This window comes from Papio anubis, chromosome 1, assembly GCF_008728515.1.
Source record: "Papio anubis isolate 15944 chromosome 1, Panubis1.0, whole genome shotgun sequence".
Classification (NCBI taxonomy): Eukaryota; Metazoa; Chordata; class Mammalia; order Primates; family Cercopithecidae; genus Papio; species Papio anubis.
This window is the reverse complement of record NC_044976.1, coordinates 192,946,838-192,958,426: the sequence shown is the minus strand read 5'-3', so window position 1 is coordinate 192,958,426 and position 11,589 is coordinate 192,946,838. Positions and strand designations below refer to the sequence as shown.

Sequence of the window (11,589 nt, the reverse complement as noted above, 5' to 3'; positions counted from 1 at the left end):
TGTTTTACTATTTCATTTATTTGAGTTTTTCTTAGAGCTTAATTAAAGAAGAGTGGTTTGGGGTATACTTTTCTTATTTGTGCGTTATGTTTTGAACTCAGTCAACACTGTAGACAGAGTCTCCAGGCAGGTTATAAATTAAAACCTAACTGATGGTTCACAATACAATTTCCCAGTTTGCCTTTGTGCTCTTGCCTCTCCTCTCCCTCTGTTCCTTAATATTTCCATGGATGTTTTTAATGTATTTTCTGTATGTTGGGTTAATGTTTTTCGTTTTTGAAAATATGAATACCTGTCATATGTATTAGTTTTGAGTACTGTATGTACAATTACGGTGCTAGGTATAATGGATTACAACAATAAAGCAATGTAGTATATGTTTTTGTGGGGTTAAAGTCTAATGGAAGAGACAAAGTAAAAAAATTACTAGTTTTAATATGTGCAGTGATGGAAATGATACTGACTTAACAGAGTAACAGAAAATCAACTAACTTTAATAGAGGTAGTCAGAGCTCTGCTTCTGAAGAAGATGTGGAAAACCTCAAGAGACTGTCATTCCCATTTTAACAAGGAGAAAAGTCTGGGTCATCTGTAAAATTAAAGCTTTTTTTCTTGAGCATATCAAAGAACTGAAATTACGAGGCAAACAAACCAAATCCCAAAGAGTGATTAAGTCCTACAAGGAGAGATGGGACATACTGACTGTTTAACCTTAGGAAGAACCCAAGAGAAAGAGATGGCCTTTATATAAACAGGTAAGAAAACATTAGCAAAAATTTTAACAAATTCCTAAAGTGTACGTGTGGGCTAGCATACTAGTTTGGAATAGCCAAGAATCTGAAATAAGGGAACTTCATACACACTAACAAGTTCTTTCCCAAGGGTCTACACCAGGACTCAAGAAAGAATGGAAGCAGGGTAGGGAACCAGAAAGTCTCAGTAGGTGGTTTAAGCAAACAGAAGGTAGTTAGCTGCCTTGAAACACTGCCTACTTTGAAGCTCTTCTCTTGAATGATGCAAAAGCCTTAGGCTACTGTAGGGAGGAGCAACAATCCATATCAATCCTGGGGCCCAGGCAGAAGTTCATTGCTCTGGGGTAGGAATGTAGACAAAATGTACCTGCTTTTGGGAGAGAGGTAGGAAATGTTCTGCCTTCAGGACACAGGAAAACAATATTACTTCTAGAGGAGTAGAAGCAAAAATTGACCTTGGAGGAGGGGCGGAAAATCTAGGCCCAAGATGCCACATTGATAACATAAAGAGGTCTGCTCCCAGTGGGGAATGGACATGAAATTGTTGCACAAGACCAACAATAGATTTGAAACAGATCTGACTACTATTGAGAAATGGTGCGGGAATGTTGAGAAAGCCACATCCCTGTAGGCCAGGCCCACAAAGCCTCCCTAAGACTGAGACTAGCCAAAGACAAAAAAAAACCCATCTCTGCTACAAGCCTAGCACTAATTAACAAGGAATGCCAGTCTGTTGTTGAGGAAGCAGCAAGGGTGTAAATATAGATCCTCTCTGTGGTGTAGGCATACAGGGATCCCTGAAAATTGAGGGTGAGACTCAGAAAAGTCCTCCTGTACTCCAGGTGTGCTATAAGCATAAGGTAATAGCAGTCAAGCACTGGAAGAATTTGAAGCCTGTAGTATACTGAAGATAGTGACAGCATTAATCCAACTCAAACCCCTAAAACTGGTGTTTACACTGACACAATTTCCAAACTAGTGGTCTCTGTGTTAATGCATTTTGCATTGCTATAAAGGAATACCTGAGGCTGGATAATTTATAGGCAAGAGGTTTATTTTGGCTCATGGTTCTACAGATTATACAAGAAACGTGCCAGCATTTGCTTCTGGTTAGGCCTCAGGAAGCTTTTACTTGTGGCAGAAGGAAAGGGGAGCTGATGTGTCACATGACAACAGCAGGAGCAAGAGAGATGTGAAGTTCTTTTTATTTATTTTTTGAGATAGTGTCTCAGTCTGTCACCCAGGCTGGAGTTCCGTGGCACCATCTCAGCTCACTGCAGCCTCTGCCTCGTGGGTTCAAGGGATTCTTATGCCTCAGCCTCCTGAGTAGCTGGGATTACGGGCATGCGCCACGAAGCATGGCTAATTTTTGTTTTTAGTAGAGATGGGGTTTCACCATGTTAGGCCAGGCTGGTCTCGAACTCCTGACCTCAAGTGATCCACCCACCTCGGCCTCCCAAAGTGCTGGGATTGTAGGCATGAGCCACCATGCTGGCCCAAGCTCTTTTTAAAAAACCAGCTTTCACGTGAACTAATGGAGAACTCATTACCCCAAAGAGGGCACCAAGCCGCTCATGAGGGATCCCTCGCATGACCCAAACACCTCTTACCAGGCCCTACTTCCAACATCGAGAATCACATTTCAACATGAGATTTGGAAGGAACAAACATCCAAACTATATCCATCTGACAGAAGTGTGTGCATTTCCAGGTATAACACAATCTACCTTATTCCTTCTGTTATACACGAGTCTGACATTCAATCAAAAACGAAAAGAATCCAATTCAGGAATGAAACAGAGGTTGGGACTAGCAGACCTTAAGACAATCAATTAATATATTAACATATCTGGTGGAAAAGGTGGGAAATAATGAACAGATAGTGAATTTCAGCAGAGAAGTGGGTAAAAAAGGGTGAAATGGAAACACCAGATATATATACATAAAAAGGTTGGCCAGGGACTGTGGCTTATACCTGTAATCCCAGCACTTTGGGAGGCTGAGGCAGATAGATCACTTGAGACCAGGAGTTCGAGACCAGCCTGTCTACCATGGGGAAACCCCAGCTCTACTAGAAATACAAAAAATTAGCCAGGCGTGGTAGCACACACCTATAATCCCAGCTACTTGGGAGGCTGAGGCATGAGAATTGCTTGAACCCAGGAGGCGGAGGTTGCAGTGAGCTGAGATCGTGCCACTGCACTCCTGCCTGGGCAACAGAGCGAGACTCTGTGTCAAAAAAAAGGCCACAATATCGGAGATAGAGAATTTCTTCAAACTTGATACAGCTGAAGAATTCATGAACTTGAAGAGGTCAATAGCAAGTATTTAAACAGACAAAGCAGAAGAGAGTAGTGGTGGGGAAACAGGACAGAGCATCCAAGAACTGTGGGGTAAGATCAAATAGCCTGATGTACAGGCAAACCTTGAAAATATTACAGTTTGGCTCCAGACCACTGCCATAAAACATATAATAAAGCAAGTCACATGAATGTTTTTGTTAATTAGTTCATATAAAAGTTATGTTTACACTATACCATAGTCTATTAAGTGTGCAATAGCATTATGTCTAAAGAAAAACAACATACCTACCTTAATTTTAAAATGCTTTATTAAAACAAAATGCTAATAATCATCTGACCCTTCAGCAAGTAGCAGTAGAGGATCTTGCTTTGAGTTGATGGCTGCTGACTGATGATGGCTGTGGCAATTTCTTAAAATAAGACATTGACGGCTGGGTGTGGTGGCTATGGCTGCAATCCCAGCATTTTGGGAGGCCAAGGCAGGTGGATCACCTGAGGTTGGGGGTTGAAGACCAGCCTGACTAACAAGGAGAAACGCTTTCTCTACTAAAAATACAAAATTAGCTGGGTATGGTGGCACATGCCTCTAATCCCAGCTACTCAGAAGGCTGAAACTTGAACATGGGAGGTGGAGGTTGCGGTGAGCCGAGATCACATCATTGCACTCTAGTCTGGGCAACAGGAGCGAAACTCCGTCTCAAAAAAAAAGAGACATTCAACCTTCTTAGATCCTGCCACTACTTTATCAACTAAGTAACTAAGAATATGTCATATTCTAATCCTTTGTTGCCATTTCAACAATGCTTACAGTATCTTCAACAGTTGATTCCATCTCAAGAAACCATTTTCATTGTTTATCCATAAGAAGCAACTCCTCATCTGTTAAAGTTTTGTCATGAATTTGCAATAATTCTGTCACACCTTTAGGTTCTGCTTCTAATTGCAGTTCTCTTGCTATTTCCACCACATATGCAGTGACTTCCTCCACTGAAGTCCTGAACCTCTGAAAGTCATCCACAAAGGTTGGAATCAACTTCTTCCCAACTCCTATTAAAATGTTGACATTTTGACCTCCTTCCATGAATCACAAATTGGCATCTGAAATGGTGAATCCTTTCCAGAAAGTTTTTAATTTACTTTGCCTGGATCCATGAGAGGAATCACTATGTATGGCAGCTATAGCCTTATGAAATGTATTTCTTAAGAAATAAGACTTGAAAGTTGAAATGACTCTTTGATCTGTGGGCTGCAGATTGTATATTGTGTTAGAAGGCATGAAAACACAGCATTCATTTCCTGTACATCTCTATCACAGCTCTTGGTTGACCAGGTACATTGTCAATGAGCAGTAATATTTTGAAAGGAATCTTTTTTTCTGAACAATAGGTCTCAATACTGGGCTTAAAATATTTGGTGAACGAGGCTGTAAAGAGATGTGCTGTTATCTAGGCTTTGTTGTTCCATTTATAGAGCACAGGTGGTGGCAATTGATCATAATTCACAGCTCTAGGATTTTCAGAATGGTAAATGAACATTGAACATTGGCTTCTACTTATAGTTACCACTGCATTAGCCCCTAACAAGAGAGTCAGACTGTCCTTTGAAGCTCTGAAGCCAGGCATTGGCTTCTTCTCTCTAGCTATGAAAGTTCTAGATGGCATCTGCTTCTAATAGAAGGCTGTTTCATCTACCTTGAAAACCTATTGTTTAGCCACTTTCATCAATGATCTTAGCTAGATCTCTGGATAACTTGCTGCAGTTTCTACCCCATCAACACTTTGTGCTTCTCTTTGCCCTTTTATGCTGTAGCGACAGCTTCTTTCCTTAAACCTTATGAACCAACCTCTGTTAGCTTCAAACTTTTATTCTGCAGCTTCCTCACCTCTCTCAGCCTTGTAGAATTGAAGAGAGCTAGGACCTTGCTCTGGGTTTGTCTTTGGCTTAAAGGAATGTTGTGGCTAGTTTGATCTTTTATCCAGATCACTAAAACTTTCTCAGTATCAGTGGGAAGGCTGTTTTGCTTTCTTATCATTTAGGTATTCACTGGAGTAGCACTTTTCATTTCCTTCAAGAGCTTTTCCTTTTCATTCACAACTTGGCTAACTCATACAAGATGTCTGACTGTCATCCTATCATGCCTTCTTCATTAAGCTTAATCATTTCTAGCCTTTGATTTAAATTGAAAGACACGTGACTCTTCTTTTCACTTAAACACTTAGAGGTCATTGTAGGGTTATTAACTGGCCTAATTTCAATATTGTTGTGTCTCAGGGAACAGAGAGGCCTGAGGAGACGGAGAGAGATGGGACAATGGCAGGTCAATGGACCAGTCACAGCACACACAACATTTATCAATTAAGTTCATTGTCTTACATAGGCAGAATTGTTGATATCCCCAAACAATTACAATAGTAACATCAAGGATCACTCATCACAGATCACCATGCAATCAATGTAATATCTGTGAGGCACAATAAACCAAAGTACAAAAAAATGAGGTACACCTGTATGTAATTAAAGTCCAAGAGAAAACAGAAATGGCCTGCGGGATAAGAAATATCAGTAGAGGCTGGGCGCGGTGGCTCATGCCTGTAATCCCAGCACTTTGGGAGGCCGAGGCGGGCGGATCACGAGGTCAAGGGATCAAGACCATCCTGGCCAACACGGTGATACCCCATCTCTACTAAAACTACAAAAATTAGCCGGGTGTGGTGGCGCACACCTGTAGTCCCACCTACTCGGGAGTCTGAGGCAGGAGAATTGCTTGAATCCGGGAGGCGGAAGTTGCAGTGAGCCGAGATCACACCACTGCACTCCAGCCTGGCGATAGAGCGAGACACTGTCTCAAAAAAAAAAAAAGAGAGAGAGAAATATCAGTAGAGATAATGGCCAAGAATTTTCCAAAGTTAATGAAGAACAGTAACTCACAGGTCCCTGAATTCCAGAAATTCCACATTGTAAGTCAAACTGCTGAAACCAAAGATAAGAGTTAATCTCTCAAAGACAGTTGGGGGAAAAAGAAACATTGTATACAGAGAAAGGAACACTTAAGAATTATAGCCAACTTCTGGTCAGAGAGTAAATGAGCAAGAAAATAATGGAGCAAAGGTCCATGCAAGGAGCTTGCAAGTCATCATTCCATCCTGACAATAATGAAGATGCTGGACAAAGTGAAGACACAACTCTTCCTGGATCCCTCAGAAAAGTGAGGTTACAGGGCAAAATACTACTCTCAAAATTGAAGAGACAGGAAAATACAGAGAATTGCAACTTGCTGGAGCAGGAACTCAGAAGCAAAAACCTCCGTGGGTACTAGTGTCAGGGTAGGAAAATCTAAATTGTACTTGACAAATAACTGGAGGCTCAGTGTGGACAAGTCTGAGATTAAAAACTGCAGGGGGGCCAGGTGCGGTGGCTCACATCTGTAATCACAGCACTTTGGAGCCCAAGACAGGCAGATCACCTGAATTCAGGAGTTCGAGACCAGCGTGGCCAACATGGCAAAACCCCATCTTTACTAAAAATACAAAAATGGCATGCGCCTGTAATTTCAGCTACTTGGGAGGCTGAGGCAGGAGAATCACTTGAACCCAGGAGGCAGAGGTTGCAATGAGTCGAGATCACACCATTGCACTCCAGCCTGGGCAACAGAGTGAGACTCCATCTCAAAAAATAAAATAAAACAAATAAATAAAAATAAATAAAAACTTCAGGGGGACCCAGTCATAGAGCAATTTCCATACTTCTCTGAGTTTTACCTCCAGGCACTCAATCAGGTTCTCACAGTAAAGACTGGCCAAAATCCCTTTGGGATTTCATCAGGGGAAGGGGACAAGGAACCATTTTGAAATATGCTAGAGCCTTCTGTTCTTAACAAGGCCTGCCCTTGAGAGAAACTGTTTTACCAGAGCCTAATCTAGTAAAGTTTTTCAGAGTCTTACTGATTTGGGGGAAGAGAAATATCCAACTCCACCCAGCTCTAGTTATCCTGTTCCACCTAATGGTGGTGAGGGAGGTACTGAGAAGCACTTGTGAAGTTCACAGTCCAGAGGCACGGGGTCATTAAAGGACTGAGACTGAATCCTATTTGACCTTTGAACTCACAAAGACTTTCTTCTTCCTCTTTCGCTGATGTTGTTTACAGGCACTCAGAATGGTCCAGCGTTTGATATACCATCGTAGGCTTTCCTACAATATAGCCTCTAACAAAACTAGGCTGTCCCGAATCCCAGGTAATAGAATTGTTTACTTTTATACCAAGAAGGTTGGGAAAGCACCAAAATCTGCATGTGGCATGTGCCCAGGCAGACTTCGAGGGGTTCGTGCTGTGAGACCTAAAGTTCTTATGAAATTGTCCAAAACAAACAAACAAAAATGTCAGAGAATATGGTGGTTCCATTTGTGCTAAATGTGTTCATGACAGGATCAAGCATGCTTTTCTTATCGAGGAACAGAAATTGTTGTGAAAGTGTTGAAGGCACAAGCACAGAGTCAAAAAGCTAAATAAAAAATGAAACTTTTACTGGGCGTGGTGGCTCACACCTGTAATCCCAGCACTTTGGGAGCTGAGGCAGGCAGATCACGAGGTCAGGAGTTCGAGACCAGCCTGACCAACATGGTGAAACCCTGTCTCTACTAAAAATACAAAAATTAGCTGGGCACGGTGGCATGCACCTGTAATCTCTGCTACTCGGGAGGCTGAGACAGGAGAATTGCTTGAACATGGGAGGCGGAGGTTGCAATGAGCCCTGCACTCCAGCCTAGGTGACAGAGCGAGACTCCTTCTCAAAAAAAAAAAAAGGAAGAAACTTTTTTGAATAATAAAAATGAAAAGACTTAAAAAAAAAAAGACTGAGACTTAATCATAGGACTATAAAATACTTTTCCGTCGCACACATCTTCCCACACATTTCTAAAGGCCTTTTAACTATAGCCCCTTTTACGTACTACATCATGTTCAGGTATCAAGAAACAAAAACTACAAGGCAGACTAAAAGGCAAAACAGAACAAAAACTCCACAGTTTTAAGAGACAGAGCAATCCTCAGAACCAGATTCATATATGACAGGGATATTGAAATGGTGAGACCATAAACTTAAAACAACTATGATTCATATGCTAAAGACTCTAGTGAATAAAGTAGACAGCCTTCTAGAACAGATGGGCAATGGGTAAGCAGAGAAATGGAAATTCTAAGCATAAATGTAATGCCAGAAATAAAAACGCTGCAGCAGAAATGAAGAATGCTTTTGATGGGTCTATTAATAGATTGGACATGGCTGAGAAAATAATCTCTGAACTTGAGTGTATCTTAATAGAAACTTCCAAAATGGAAGAGCAAAAAGAAAAAAAAGATTGAAAAAAAAAATCCCAACAGAAAATCCAAGAATGATGGGGCAACTACAAAAGGTATTACATAAGTGGAATGAAAATACCACAAGGGCTAGGCACAGTGGCTCACACTTGTAATTCCAGCACTTTGGGAGGCCAAGGTGGGTGGATCACCTGAGGTCAGGAGTTCGAGACCATCCTGGCCAACATGGTGAAACCCTGTCTCTAATAAAAATACAAAAATTAGCCAAGCATGGTGGCGGGTGCCTGTAATCTCAGCTACTCGGGCGGCTGAGGCAGGAGAATTGCTTGAGCCTGGGAGGTGGAGGTTGCAGTGAGCCGAGACCGTGCCACTGCACTCCAGCCTGGGCAACAGTGCGAGACTCCATATCATAATAAAAATAAAAAAGAAAATACCAGAAGAAGGCCAGGCACAGTAGCTCACATCTGTAGGCAGAGGTTGCAATGAGCCGAGATTACACCACTGCACTCCAGTCTGGGCAACAGAGCAAGACTTCATCTCAAAAAAGAAAAGAAAAAAAGAAAATACCAGAAGGAGAAGACATAAACAAAAGAACAGAAGAAATACTTGAAGCAATAATGACTGAGAATTTCTGCAAATTAATGTCAGATATCAAATCACAGATTCAGGAAGCTCAGAGAACACCACACAGGATAAATGCCAAGACAATAATAACCACAATCATCACCACAAAAAAACACGACACCTAGGAATACCGTATTTTAAAAGTCTCATATTTTAAAAGTCTTTAAAAAGTCAGAGGAAAAAGATACCTTACCTACAGGGTGAAAAAGATAAAAATTATACCCAACTTCTCCTCAGAAACATGCAAGCAAGGAGGTCAGTGAAATTTAGTGTTGAGAAAAAAAAACTACCAATCTAGAATTCTGTGTCCTGTGAAATGATTCTTCAGAGGTGAAGGAGAAGTACGGACTTTCTCAGATAAACAAAAACTGAAGAAGTTTGTTGCCAGTAGATCTGCCTTACAATAAATGTTAAAAGTTCTTCAGAGAAAAGAAAAATGATATAGGTCAGAAACTTGGAGCTGCATAAAGAAAGAAAGAGCATATCTATCTATCTATCTATCTATCTATCTATCTATCTATCAATCAATCAATCAATCAATCAATCAAGTATCTATCTATCTACTCATCTATCTACCTACCTATCACCTATTCTTTCTATCTATCTATCTATCTATCTATCTATCTATCTATCTATCTATCTATCTATCTCTGTCTGCCTGCCTGCCTGCCTATATAACTACTTACCTACCTTCCTACCTATCTATCCAGCCACCTATCCAGCTATCTAAATAGATTTATTGTAAAGAGTTAGATCATGTAATTATGGATGCTGAGAAGTTCCCAGATGTGCAGCCAGCAAGCTGGAGATTTAGGAGAACCTATGGTATAGTTCCAGTACAAGTCTGAAGGCCTGAGAATCAGGAGAGCCAGTGGTGTCAGTTCCATTTCAAAAGCCAGCAGGCTTGAGACCCAAGAAGAGCCATTGTTTCAGTTCAAGTTCAAAGAAAGCAAGAGACTGATGTCCTTGCTCAAGGCAGTCAGGCAGGAGATGTTCCCTTTACTTGGCCTTTCTGATCTATTCAGGCATTCAGTGGATTGGACAAGACCCACCCACATCAGGGAGGGCAGTCTAATTTGTAGTCTTTACTCAGTTTACCAATGCAAATGTTACTCTCATTCAGAAATCCCCTCACAGATATACCCAGAATAGTGTTTGACCAAATGTCTGGGCACCCTGTGGCCTAGTCAAGTTCACACATAAAATTCACCATCACAATGACATTCTGGAAAGGCAAAACCATTGGCAGAAATCAGATCAATTGTTGCAAGAGGGGGAAGTATTGAATATGAAAGGATATGAGTGAAATTTTAGGTGTGATGGAATATGCTAAATTTTTATTGTGGTGATACATGACCATATAGATTTGTCAGACCTCATTGAATTGTATACCTAAAAAAGGCAAATTTCTTTATATTTAAGTATACTTTAATAAACATGAATTTAAGAACAAAAAAGAATTTGAAGAACAATTGAAAGAAGAAGAAGGAGGCCGGGCACCATGGCTCCTGCCCATAATCCCAGCACTTTGGGAGGCTGAGATGGGAGGATTGCTTGAGCCCAGGAGTTTGAAACCAGCCTGGGAAACACAGGGAGACCTCATCGCTACAAAAAATAAAACACAGTATCCAGGAATAGTGGCACATGTCTGTCATCCCCGATACTTGGGAGGCTGAGGTGGGAGGATTGTTTGAGCCCAAGAGGTTGAGGCTTCAGTGAGCAGTGATCATGCCACTGCACTCGAGCCTGGGCAACACAGTGAATTCCCATCCCAAAATAATAATAATAATAATAATAATAATAATAAGAAGAAGAAGAAGAAGAAGAAGAAGAAGAAAAAAGAGGTAGTTTGGGCAGTATACTGAGGGCATGTTATTTAAACTGAATCCTGAAGATAAAAATAATTTAGCGATGGGATATATTTGGGGTGGGAAGAGTTTGTAAGAGAGGAAACAATGGAGAAAAGTCAATGAAAAGACTGGCATACTTATGGAAGCGGAGAGAGGTGTGTTGCTTGAGCACAAGATGAGACTGAAGAGATTGGCTAAGGTTAGATTATGCCGCATTTTGTACTCCATGTTTAAGAAGGATAGATTTTATTTTGATGCAGTAAGAAATAATGAAAAGTTAAGCATAGAGGGCAAGAGGTCGGACATTTTCAATTCATGTTAGCTGCTAGGTGGGGAACGGATTGAAGGTATTTAGAGGAATAGCAGTCAACTTAGGAAGTTGTTTCAGTAGGCAATAGGAGTGATGATGCTGTGTGATCTAGAGCTGTGGTAGTGGATATGAGGAAAGTGGACTCAAAGTATATTTTGAAGACTGAATTTATTGGATTTCCTTATGAATTCAACATTAGGAATGAAGGAAATGGAAGAATGAAGGAGGATGTTTAAGTTTTGGTCTTGACCAATTAGGAGGCTATTGGTGCTATGTAATGTGATGAGAACAGAAAGGAGGGAGAAGCTTAGAGGAATTAAAATTCCTCTTGAACATGTTAGGTTTGGAATGCCTAAGACATCCAAATGAAAATGTTTAATGTGTAGTTTCTTTCTTTCTTTCTTTCTTTCTTTCTTTCTTTCTTTCTTTCTTTCTT

The 11,589-nt window shown here is 40.8% G+C and overlaps 1 pseudogene; it reads left to right on the top strand.

Moving 5' to 3' along the window:
- The first annotated feature begins 6,716 nt into the window (after positions 1-6,716).
- On the top strand, positions 6,717-7,643 carry LOC108584576 (annotated as a pseudogene).
- The last annotated feature ends 3,946 nt before the right edge of the window (positions 7,644-11,589 follow it).